Source organism: Microtus ochrogaster, assembly GCF_000317375.1.
Source record: "Microtus ochrogaster isolate Prairie Vole_2 chromosome 14 unlocalized genomic scaffold, MicOch1.0 chr14_random_1, whole genome shotgun sequence".
Taxonomy (NCBI): Eukaryota; Metazoa; Chordata; class Mammalia; order Rodentia; family Cricetidae; genus Microtus; species Microtus ochrogaster.
In genome coordinates, this window is record NW_004949096.1 from 5,790,241 (window position 1) to 5,803,247 (window position 13,007).

The window sequence follows — 13,007 nt, forward strand, 5'->3', positions numbered from 1 at the left end:
TTGGAAAAATATTCAAAAATTAACAAGGGGTGTTAAAACGAATGTAAAAGAAAGATCAAATCATTGGTATTTGACAGAATGGTTTCTATTTTAAACAAACAAAAAAAAACAACAACGTTATTTTCTCTAGCTTTGGCACTCTCAGAGTGATGTGAAGACAATTTTAAGAGGCATTGAAGAAGAGCTATGGGGTAGGAAGTATAGGGAGTGAGTATGAGAATGAGTAACAGAACGCCAAGGGGGAGAAGGACAATGGGAAGAAAGAATGGAAATAAGGAAATTTGAAAGAGTGGAGGAAGAATTGTGGGAACCGGAGTGGTGGAGGACACAAGGAGAATAAGGCCTGCAGACATCAACTAAGCAGAGGTCATAGGATGTCAGAGAGGATGAAGGGACTGTAGGGGAGTTTGCAAGGGTCTGTGCCAGATCCTCTGCTTGTACATTATGATTATTAGCCTGGCTCTCTTGTGGGACTCCTCTAACAGTGGAAGTCAGACTCTTTTGCCTGCTCATGGGGCCCTTTTCCTCCTGCTTGGTTGCCTCATCCAACCTTGATTTAAGGGTTCCTGCCTAGACTTACTGTATCCTGCTATTTCATGTTCACTTGATATTCCTGGGAGGCCTGATTTTTTCTGAAGGGAAATGGAGGAGGAATGGATTTGTGGGAGAGGGAAGGTAGAGGGATTGGGAAGAGTGGAGGAAGGGGAAATGGGGAAATTGCTCTCTAGATATATCGAAAACTCTGTGTGTGTGTGTGTGTGTGTGTGTGTGTGTCTATAATTTTTTTATGTGTTTGAATGGATCCTTTGAACTTGAAACTTGTCAAATGGCTTTGATTTGAAAATAATTCCTATATTCCTTTGTATAATTTGAATTATCTGAACCTCTTCACTTTTTTTTGACTGATTTTTGTCACAACATGCCTTTACCTACCGCAATATACTCTGCTCACATATGTGCATACATGAATTTCTAGCACTTAAGAGCTTTATTGACTCAGAGCCAAATCTTCCTCATTTGGAATAGATAGATAAGTGAGAACATATTTGCATATATGGATATGTACTCTGTAACTTTTGGATGGGGTTAAAACATCCTGTATTATGACTGTAAAATAGTTACACTCTTTTCATCCTTCCTTCTTTCAGTTCTCGCTCCCTTCCTTCCATCCTCCTCTCCTTTTAAATTATTGCTTTGTTCTGTTTTATGTTTTCAGAAAATTCTCTGGCCTTGAATCCTCCTGCCTCAGCTTCCTGAGTGCTAATTTTAAAGTTGTATCGCACCATTCTGGTTTCTTTATGCTGTTCTCAGTTATAATGCATCATGTTTAAAGGTATTTTCCTAACCTCTGTTTTCCTCATCTTCATGTTTTTTTTCTGGGAGATGTATAATTTTACTTTTTGGTCTAGTCTCTAAATCACAGAATGAGCCCTGTGAATATTATACTGTCTTAGACAGAAAAGTCTTTTCTTCTCTTAAATATCAAATTGGTTTATCAGGTAAATTGATACAATGGGCACTTATAACATGTGCATGTATTTATTTATTTATTTATTTATTTATTTATTTATTTATTTATATCAGTGAAAAGAATCACTCTAGTGTGGTTCAGCTCTTGTTAGGATGATTTCATAACTGCCAACAGGCCATCTGCTTAAAAATCAGAAACTTTGCTTTCAATTAGTTACCGTATTAAGATAAATTGTGTTGTAAAATTTAACAAGAGAGAATTCAAGGTCAGGCATAGAAGTATTAGAGAATGCATGAGGGACATCCTGCTTCATCAGGTTACCTGTTCTGTCAAATCATCAGTTTTAATGGAGAACCATATCTATTTTATGTAGTTCATTATTAGTTTATTTAAAAAAATAAAGACTGACAAACTTGTAGGGATTGGTTGTAGCTTTCTGGTATAACCTCTTGAGAATATTTTAGTCTGATTTGAGTGGAGAATCACAGCAATGGTCAAAAAAATGTGATGCAGTTGATAGCAGACTTGCAAGTCGTTTAATTGTAACCATCATGATACAAACTCACAATCGAGAGAGAGAGAGAGAGAGAGTAAGTGGAAAGAATAACATACATCTCTATGAAATCTGTGAATCAAATGTTGAAGCTGTCCAAAGAGTTAGTAGCAGTGAAGCTACATTCAGATATTTCTTTGAGATAAATGAAAAAAAAAGGCATTTTAGAAAAAAAAAGAGAAGATTTTGAAATCTACAAGTAGATCCAGAATACAACCAAATACATAGATTGATTAACTGGGTTAATATTACAAAACAACAACAACAAAACAAACAAACAAACAAAATGATTTCCTCACCTGGAATATAAAAAAATAAAAATAAAAATTGCAGTATACTGACAGCTTGTGAAGGATTCCATTTTCCTACTTGGGACATAGATAATGTTCTTGGATAAATATTTTGAAAATGTGAACTTGTATATTATAATAACAGCAAGGAAATTTGGCAATTGGCATTAAGAGTCTGAAAGTTGCCAGTGTTTCTCCCTTGCTGTGAATATATTAAGTGCAAATGCCCTTTAATCTTTATACCTGGCACTCATAACAGAGAAGCATAAACAACAGTTCAACAATCATTATAATTGTACCATCAATCATATTGCAAAATGCAGTGAGAACACATTTCTCTATTGAATACAATGATGTTTTATTTTAAATATAATAAAGAATTGGTTGACTAGCAGTTCTGATTTCATTCATAGCTTCAGTTTGGAGAAAACTTGGAACAGTAAAATGTCATCATGTACTTGAAATGAAAAATATCTCTAAAATTCTCCAAGAGAGTTCTCTTTACATATAAAATCTTTACAAAGGCATTCAGGTGCCTTTACCGCCCCCCCCGCCCGAGACACTGGAAATCTTTTTTTAATACACACACACACACACACACACACACACACACACACACACACACACACACACATATATGTTTGTTTACTTTAAATACCAACCAGTTTCCCCTCCCTTGTCTTCTCTTTGTCCCTTCCTCTTCCCTCTTCCCCCTCCTCCATTTATCTACCTCAATTCAGATGGGGAAAAGCCTCCCATGGGAGTCAACAAAATATACCATGTCAAGTTGAGCCAGGACAAAGCTCCTCCCCCTTGCATCAAGGCTGAACAAGGCATCTCTCGCCATAGGGAATATGTTTCAAAGAACAGGAACAGGTCCTGGTCCCATTGCTAGGGGCCTCACAAACAGACCAAGCAACACAACTGTTACCCAGATGCAGAAGGCCTAGGTCAGTACCATGTTGGCTCCCTAGATGTTGGTCAAGAGTCAGTGAGCTACCACAAACTCAGGTCAGCTATCTCTGTGGGTTCTTAGCAAGCAGCCATTCAGAACCCCTATATGACTTGTTTCCAATAACAGCTACTACCCATACTCTAAGAAGTGAATGAATGATTGAATTAGTTCTGAAATTTATTCTGTCTTTTTCTGGCTTCTAACAAACAGGTTGATAAAATACTCTTGTATTTTGGGTATGGATCTCGGGTAAAAGTTAGGTGTGAACTTGAATTTGGAGAAATAATTAAGGACAATTTCTGAGCATGCTATCAGTTCTGATAGAAAAATCCTCACAACAAGAATCCAAAAGGTATCAGGCCATCCACATAAAGTGAGCAGATTTGTCAAATACATATTTATTGTTTGTTCATCTACCTAACTATTGGGCGAAAATGAGAGTGAAAAATTAGAAATATAATAAAATTATGCTAACAAAGTAAAGATGTATAAAGACATTAAGAACCAAAAAAGGCAAATTTGTCAACTGAAAATTAACTACAGAATCAGTAAAATAATGCAAACAATCAAGAAAATAAAATAAATATTTATTCATTCACCTACTACAGGTTTATGATTTCTTCTGAGTTTTAAGTAAGAGGAAGCAATTTTCATATACAATTGTTTTAACATTGTTTTGAGATTTTTATTTGTTTTTAAGTAGAATTTTTACTTTTGAAAATTTCATACATAAAAGAATGATGCATTTACATTATTTCTAACCCTTCCAATCGCTCTTCCAATTCCCCTTGTGTCTCTCCAACTTTCTCTCAAATTCATGGCCTTCTTTTTTAACATTTTCCTCCTTATCCAAATAAATCATTTTCTCATATAATATATCTTGATTACTGTTTCATCCCCCTATACTTCTAGTTCTTCCTCCCCTCCCCTTCCTATCTGGATCCACCCTCCTTGTGTCTCTCATTCCAAAATGTATAGGAAATTTAGGAGAAATCAGAAAATAAAATAAAATGATATAAAACAGAAACTAATATATAATAATTGGACAAAACTAACAAGCAGAAAGTAAAATATCAAGAAAAGGCAAAAAAAAAAAAAAACCCAAAGATGCACTTATACTTTAGAATCCCATATAAACAATAAACTGGAAGCCATAGTAAATGGGTAAAGGACTTCTAAGTTAAAAAGAGAGAAGAAAAACATAAAACAAAATAAAAAAGATAAAACTTAAAAAAGAACGAAACTTAAATAAAAGGGAAAGCCCTGACATGACATTAGAAGACAAGGAACCTTCAGAAATGCAATTGAGTTTGTGTTCTCTTGTCCATCCATTGCTAGGCATGCAGCCTTCCCTTTGTAGTAGGTATTTTCCACTGTAAGACTCCCTTGAAGGAAACTGAACCTTTATTTGTAAGTGGTTGACAATTATAGTTTGGTCTGGGTTAGCAATAGTGGCATATGTCCACTTCTTTCAGCTTGTGGGCCCTATCTGTGCAGACCTAACATTTGTAACTAAGACAAAGAAAAACAATTTACTGCAAATTCTAAAAAAAATAATTAGTTCTTTAATTAACTTGCAGAAAACGACTGGGGAAATTGCTTCAGTAAAATAATGCAAACAATCAATAAAATAAAATAAATATTTATTCATTCACCTACTACAGGTTTATGATTTCTTCTGAGTTTTGCAAACTATGAAAAAAAACACTTATAAACTTAAAAAGAGAGAAAATAGTTAAAGTGTAATTATTTTTCAACTTTCAAACAAGTTAGGAAAAGTAATAGTGAATATAACATAAATGAAAAAGCATGAGATTTTCTTAAGAAATGAATTACCCAAAATGAAATTAACCTTAGCATAATGATTTAACTCCTCCCTGATTAAGCATCAATGTATTTAATAAAAAAAATAGGCCTATCTTCCTGCAACCTCTGTAGAACTCTGAAACACAGCTTCCTCCACTACTGAGGGGACATAAGAGGTGAGTGAACAGACACAGCATGGGACATCCCACTCTCTAGGACCTCCACAGTGAGACAAAACCCTGGGACCCTCCCTCAACTCCCATGACTTTTCTAGTCAGCCTGCAGGAGACCTTCCTGTAGGTAGGCTCCCCCCAAACCCAAACCCATCCACCTGACCCTCCAAGCTACTAGCCCCACCCTGCCCTCAAACTTGCCTGTCCTCCTGAAACCTCAATGGAACTCTGAAGCATTGCTTGCTCCGATACTGAGGGCTCTTGAGAGCTTGCTACAGTGCTGAGGGGTGCAAGAGATTGCTACAACACTGAGGGACCAAGGGAGTAAAACAAAAGAGAAGACCAAGAGAGAGGGCATAGAGAGACCTCAGATGCTTCCCAAGACACAGACATTGATAGTACAGAGCAGACTAAGATAAATTCCCAAACACTCAGACAGCCACTGCAAGGACAAGACCAAGGCAAGAAGACACTGCTGGCCTCATTTAAAGGAAGAGATAGGTAGGTGCCATTGCAATAATTTATCCAACAACCTAAGAAGCAATATGGTAACACCAGATCCCAGTGGTCATATAGCAGGAAGACTTGATCATCCTAACCCAGAAGATGCAGAAGAAAAGAACTTTAAAGATAACTTTGTGAAAATGACAGAGACCATTAAAGAGGAAATGGAAAACTCCCTTAAAGAAATGGGGGAGGAGACAAAATATTGGAAGAAATTAATAAATCCCCCAAAAAAAGCTGAGAAAAAAACAATCAAACAAGTGAAGGAAACTGTTCAAGACTTTAATACTGAAATACAAGTAATAAAAAAAAGACAAACCAAGGGAATTCTGGATATTGAAAATCTGAGTAAACGAATAGGAACTACAGAGACAAATATAACCAAAGAATATAAGAGATAGAAGAAAGAATTTCAGGTGTTGAAGATACTATAGAGAAAATAGACTCATTGGTCAAAAAAAAAACATTAAATCCAACAAACACTTAACACAAAACATCCAGAAAATCTCAGATATTATGAAAAGACCAATCCTAAGAATAGTAGGGGTAGAAGAAGGAGAAGAACTCCAGCTCAACAAATTATAAGAATATATATATTCAACAAAATTATAGGAGAAAACTTTCCCAACCTAAAGAAGGATATTCCTATGAAGCTATAAGACACCAGGACAGCAAATAGACTGGATCAAAATGAAAGTCACCTCATCATACAATAATCAAAACGCAAAACATACGGAATAGAGAAAAAAATATTAAGAGCTTCAAAGGAAAAAGGCCAAGTAACATATAAAGGTAGACCTATTAGAATTACACCCAGCTTCTCAATGAAAAACATGAAAGCCAGAAAGTTCTAGGCAGATGTGCTGCAGACACTAAAAGACTACAGATGCAAACCCATACTACTATACCCAGCAAAGTTTCATTCACCATTGATGGAAAAACAAGATATTTCATGACATAAACAGATTTAAACAATATGTATTCACAAACCCAGTAATTACAGAAATTACTAGCAGGAAAACCCCTATCCAAGGAAGCTAACTGTACCCACAAAACATAGGCAACAGATAACTCCCCACCAGCAAAACCCAAAGAAGGGAAACACACAAACACTATTATCAAAAAATAACAGGAATTAGCAACCACTGGTCATTAATAGCTCTTAATATCAACAAACTCAATTCACCTATAAAAAGACACTGGCTAAGAAAATAGAAACAAAAACAGGATCCAGTCTTCTGCTGTATACAAGAAACATACCTGAACATCAAAGACAAACACTACCTCAGAGTAAAGGGTTGGGAAAAGGTATTCCAATCAAATGTACCTAAGAAACAAACAGGTGTAGCTATCCTAATATCTTAAAAAAAAAGATTTCAAACTAAATCAATCAGAAGAGATGGAGAAAGATACTTCATACTCATAACAGGAACAATCCATTAAGATGTAGTCTCAATCCTGAAAATATATGTTCCTAATATAAGAGCACCCACATATGTAAAAGAAGCATTACTAAAACTTATATTGCACATCAAACGTCATACACTGATAATAGGAGATTTGAACACTCCACTCTTGCCAATGGACAAGTCAACCATACAGAAACTTAACAGAAAAATAAGAGAACTAACAAATGTCATGAATCAAAAGAACTTAACAGGCATCTATAGAACATTCCACCCAAATACAAAAGAAGATACCTTCTTCTCAGCACCTTATGGAACCTTCTCTAAAATTGCTTACATACTCAGTAACAAAGCAATTTTCCACAGATACAAAAAATGGAGTAATCTGTGTCTCATCAGATAACCATGGATTAAAGTTAGAATTTACCAACAATACTACTCTCAGAAAACATACAAATTCGTGGAAATTGAACAGTCACTTACTGAACCACCCCTGGGTCAAGGATGAAATAAAGAAAGAAATTAAAGACTTCCTAGAAGTCAACAAAAATGAAGACATAATGTATCCAAACATATGAAATACTATGAAGAGTATGGACAATTTAGAAATGGACAATCTGGATATATACCATATACCAAAATTAAATAAAGACCAGGTGAGCAATTTAAATAGACCTATAAACTGCAAGGAAATAGAAGCTGTCATCAAAACTTCCCAACCAAAAAAAATCCCGGGGCTAAATGGTTTTAGTGCAGAATTCTACCAGAACTTCCAAGAAGAGCTAATACCTATCTATACTCCTCAAAGTATTCCACATGGTAGAAACAGAAGCAACATTGTCACAATCATTTTATGAGGCTACAGTTACCCTGATACCAAACCTCACAAAGACGCAACCAAGAAAGAGAATTACAGACCAGTCTCACTCATGATGATGGGTGCAAAAATACTCAATAAAATACTGGCAAACCGAATCCAAAAACATATCAAAAAATCATCAAACATGATAAAGTTGGCTTCTTCCTAGAGATGCAGGGCTGGTTCAACATACAAAAATCTATCAATGTAGTCCATCATATAAATAAACTGAAAGAAGAAAACACATATGATCATTTCATTAGATCCTGAAATAGAATTTAACAAAATCCAACACCCCTTCATGATAAAGGTCTTGGAGAGATCAGAGATACAAGGAACATATCTAAATATAATAAAAGCAATATACAGCAAACCGACATATTTAACAAATCACATCATACAGGAGGGATTCAGATCCGCCACAGAGGGTACTGGTGACTTACAACTTTTGTCATTATTCTGCTATTTCTTTTCAGTTTTATAAGACAGGTCTACAAGTATCTATAGTGTGGTCTCACACTTCACAGCCCTGGTTGAACTTGAACTCCTGTATTTCCTGCCTTCATTCACCAAATACTAGGACTATAGGTGTGTGACAGTTTTTCAAACTACCCAAGTATTTGAAGTGCTTGGGCATAACTGAAACTTTGAAGACTCTAGGTATTTAATGTACACAGCTTGACAGTATAAGGTGCTTGTATATAAATATAAACCTTGTGAAAACATTCAACCATCATTCAATGCTGTGAAATACTCATCACTTACAAATGTTGATCTTGTCTATTGCCTTTATGATAAGAGGAGTCAATATAGGCTCTATTCTCTTAGCAGCTTTAACATATTACTATTTTCTTTTGGTTTTCTTTTTTTTTTTTTTTTGTTTTTTTGAGACAGGCTTTCTCTGTGGCTTTGGAGCCTGTCCTGGAACTCGCTCTGTAGACCAGGCTGGTCTTCAAGACACGGTTTCTCTTTAGTTTTGGAGCCTGTCCTGGAACTTGTTCTTGTAGACCAAGCTGGCCTCAAATTCACAGCAATCCACCTGCCTCCATCCCCCAAGTGCTAGGATTAAAGGTATGTACCACCACCAGCAGCTATTATTAATTATTCTTAATTAATCATTCATAGTTAATATTAAGATTAAATTTTATAATAAGGATTTTATAGTGTATAAGATTGAAAATGTATTTATTTTAATTTGTAAAATATTTTATGAAAAATCAGTAAATATGTTCATAGTCATATCACCTAGTTACCATAGTTTTACACAAGTATTTATATGTACTGAATCAATTAATTTCAGCAAAAAAATTCCTTATGGTAAAAATTAAAAGAGAGTTAAGTAATATATTTTTAAAGAGGTCTAGATTTCATCAGTCATATAAACAAAATCAAAATAAAAATTGAATATATAATACATGTTAGGCAATGCTTTCAATTTTCAGAATCAGAATAACTTCTACAATTTTTAAATATTTTTTGAATTAGTAAGTGTTATCAAGATAATGTAGAAAGGCTCAACAAGGTGGTTGTCCCTAAGTGGGTAAAGATAGTTGTTCTAAGGCTGAGAACCTGAGTTCAGTCTTGGGAGCTTAAGAAGGAGAGGATGGACCTTCACTTTGTGTTCTGCCAATTCATTACACAAACAGGTAAATATAATTTAAATGTTTAAGAAAAAAGAGTGAAGAAGGAAATGTGTATGCAATCTAATACATATTACATTAAGAATGAAATATTTCCAGATAGTATTCAAGTAAAAATCAAAATATATACCTCCAATCTCACTGAAAAAAAAAAACCAATAAAAGATAAAAGATGAAAGAGGTGATAAAAACAAAAATTCAAAACTGAGTAAAAATGAAAAAGGCACATCTTTTTAATTTTGACAAACATTAATATATCTCCAAACCTCTTCACTAATTGTACAAGAAAAAAGATTAAGAAAAATAGGAAAATAGTCTTTTAGTGGTACATAGGTACCAAAGAGTTGAGAGTATGAATTTTGCATTCTTAATTCAACACTGTAAATGACAACCGAGTCATAGAAACACAGTCACAGAAACTCAGATCTAGACCCAAAGGGCTTTTAGGAGGTTTTTCCCAGCTAGTCCTCAGTCCTCTTTCCAGTCTAATCTTACAATAGAAGGGTCTTTATTCAAACCCCATTGGCTAATGGAGTGTCGGTCTTTATTACTACTTCAATCTCTCCTTTCTTGTTACAGATCTGTTTAAGCCAGTCATATTCCCATGATTTAATTTTAAATGACTAAAAATTTATCCACTTCTTCTAGAACTGAATATTTTTGTTAATATTATAAATACAGTAGTTATATTTATGTTATGAAATGCGTGTATACAACTAAACATATTTAGTTTAATAAATCTGCTACAAAATAAACAAATTCTACTAATAACTTATTTTAGTTCATTTAAATATTCAGCATTTCATAGATAGAGTATGAATTTAAGATTTGTTTCTGAAATGGACTTACTTGTAAGCATTTCTGGTTGGTTGTTAACATTTAAAGTCCTAGTCTTTTTTGATGAAATTTAAATTCAATGGATTGGAAGGCCTGACGATTTTCATTGAATTCTAGAAAATTCTTGAACCTTCAAAATTAAGAAGCTAAGATCATATAGATATAGATAAACAAACAAAAGCAGATGAAATCAATTGTTCAAAATACCAGGAAAATATCAACTCTTTCAATCTGTATCTGTGCATAATTAATACTTAACCACCACTACCCTGAAAAATTTCTGCCAGAAGTGTTCTTGTCAAAGACAATCATAACATATTTATAGTTTTATGAGTTATACATATTATCTTTTTTGTCAACAAAGTAACTTTCTAGGAACTGATAAATATGCACAACTTAGACAATAATGAGGACACTAAGGGAGACTTACATAGATCTAATGTACACGGGAAGTAGAAAAAGACAAGATCTTCTGAGTAAATTGGGAGCATGAGGACCATGGGAGAGGGTTGAAGGGGGGAGGGGAGAGGCAGGGAGGGGAGCTGAGAAAAAAGTAGGGCTCAATAAAAATCAATTAAAAAGTATACACAACTAATACATAACATTTGCAAAATATTTTGAGACACATACTTTGAATGTCCACCCACTTTTAACTACTAAGAAGACCTCTGATTCAACCGTTAATACATCTCAGTTGCAAGGATGGGAGGTGCTTGTTCTACTGTATTGTGCAGCAGATCCAGGCTTCCTACATAGCCAAGTGCTAGGTCAATGTTACAATTTAAAGTAATTTCTATCTGCAATATAATTTAAGAGGAAAGAGAAGAGCTGAGGAGACAGCATGTTTGATTGTACCAGTGTGCTGCCAAGTTTAGGATATAATTTCACACTTCTGTAGTTCCTGATGAAGTATAGCAAGAACATTGGACTTGGATCTTAATGTCCCACAAACTTTGGTTTTTAATACAAAGTGACCGAGCCCAGAGAGGACAGCGGTCCTTGGGAGTCATGATTAAGCTTGAATAAAGCAAAATTCTTCCTGGAACTGTACTATTATTCATAAGGAAAACAGAACAAGAAAATTAGGTTCAGATAGATATTTTAGAATTCAATAGAACTCAGTTATTCAAAGGACTTATAAAAACTAGACTTCTTGTGGATGTTTGAGTGCTTAGATATATGGGCTCTTAAATCGTGCAGAAGTCAGTTCTAACCACCTTGCTACCTCCTACTAGCAGGCAGTGTGTACACTTAACCGTGATAGTGCTTACCTATGCCCCTTTCTGCAGAGCTTCCCATCCTCTGTAAAGCTTCCTGGCCAGTGCCAAGCTCATCCACGCAGGCCAGCTCTCCAGATTACCTCATTAGCTACAAGTAGAGGGACCTACTTCTATGTCAGCTACCAGCCCTAAGGCTCCATTGTTCATGACTTGCCAAGGTCAGGAGACATTCTGCTTGCCTTCCACTGACTCCATTATTTGAGAAAGAGTATACAGAATCCCCAGTCAAAGATAAAAAGACTACAGTTACTAATCATTTTTGGATTACTGGCCTGGGAATTATCTCAGAAGTCATGAGGAGTATCCAGAACCAACTAAACCTCCAAAGAAGGGGAAGCAGAATGGACATACTTCCAGTTGCTTCTATTTTTAACAACTCCTGTGATTCACTATAATATCACACAAACACCAAAACTGTATCAATCAGGTCAGAACAATCAGTAAGGTCATCTACTAAAATCTCAGAGGTCAGAGTTGTTTAAATGGACTAGATCAATTTCCCAGTATCCACTGGTATTGTTTTTTGCAGCTTTCTTTTATATATTCTTCCTGTCTTGAGAGGCTGAGACAAGATCGTAAAACAACTGAAGGTTTCTAGTTGGGATGACTCCCACTATTGTAGGAAGGATATTTGACTGAATCTGGACCTGTGGGTGGAGATCTGTACTGTGCACCTTTGTCAATATGCCTTCTCTTTTTCCAATGTCATTTGACTAAAGGCAGTCTTATGGCTGTCTCTCTTAGGATTCTCTCTCTTAAGGTTTCTGGGTTCATGTTGTAAAGAGTGGAGCATGCTAAGAATTCTAAGAATTATTAGGTTGCTCCCAGACTCTTACCAGTGTACTCAACTCAACGTGATAACACACACGTCTATTTAATAGTTTATTAAGTAGTACAATGAAAAGCAAACTCATGAATAGAGAACAAAGCAGTCACCGGATCCAGATCCAGCTGCTGCTGTCTGGTAGCCCTCCCAAGGGCAATGAGGACAAATGGCAAGGCTTGCTCAGGTTCTGCCCACCCAAGAGATTGCACTCAACCCTTCTCTTTTCTCTGGTCACATCTTGAGATAAAAACATGGCCATGGCTAGTCACTACCAAATGTGAGTGTCACTACCACGTTCCCATAACATTAGGTAATATGGCTTCATATAAAGACTTTCTTTTCATATCTGTACATAGTAAAATCATGGGACTCCCTTTGCAATGTGTGTTTTGACTTACTTTCCTCCA

The 13,007-nt window shown here is 35.3% G+C and overlaps 1 protein-coding gene across 1 annotated transcript in view; it reads right to left on the bottom strand.

Annotated features, from left to right (window-relative positions):
• Ano3 (anoctamin 3) overlaps nt 1-13,007 on the bottom strand; it is a 232,220-nt gene that overhangs the window by 211,513 nt on the left and 7,700 nt on the right. The gene's annotated exons all lie outside the window — the stretch shown is intronic.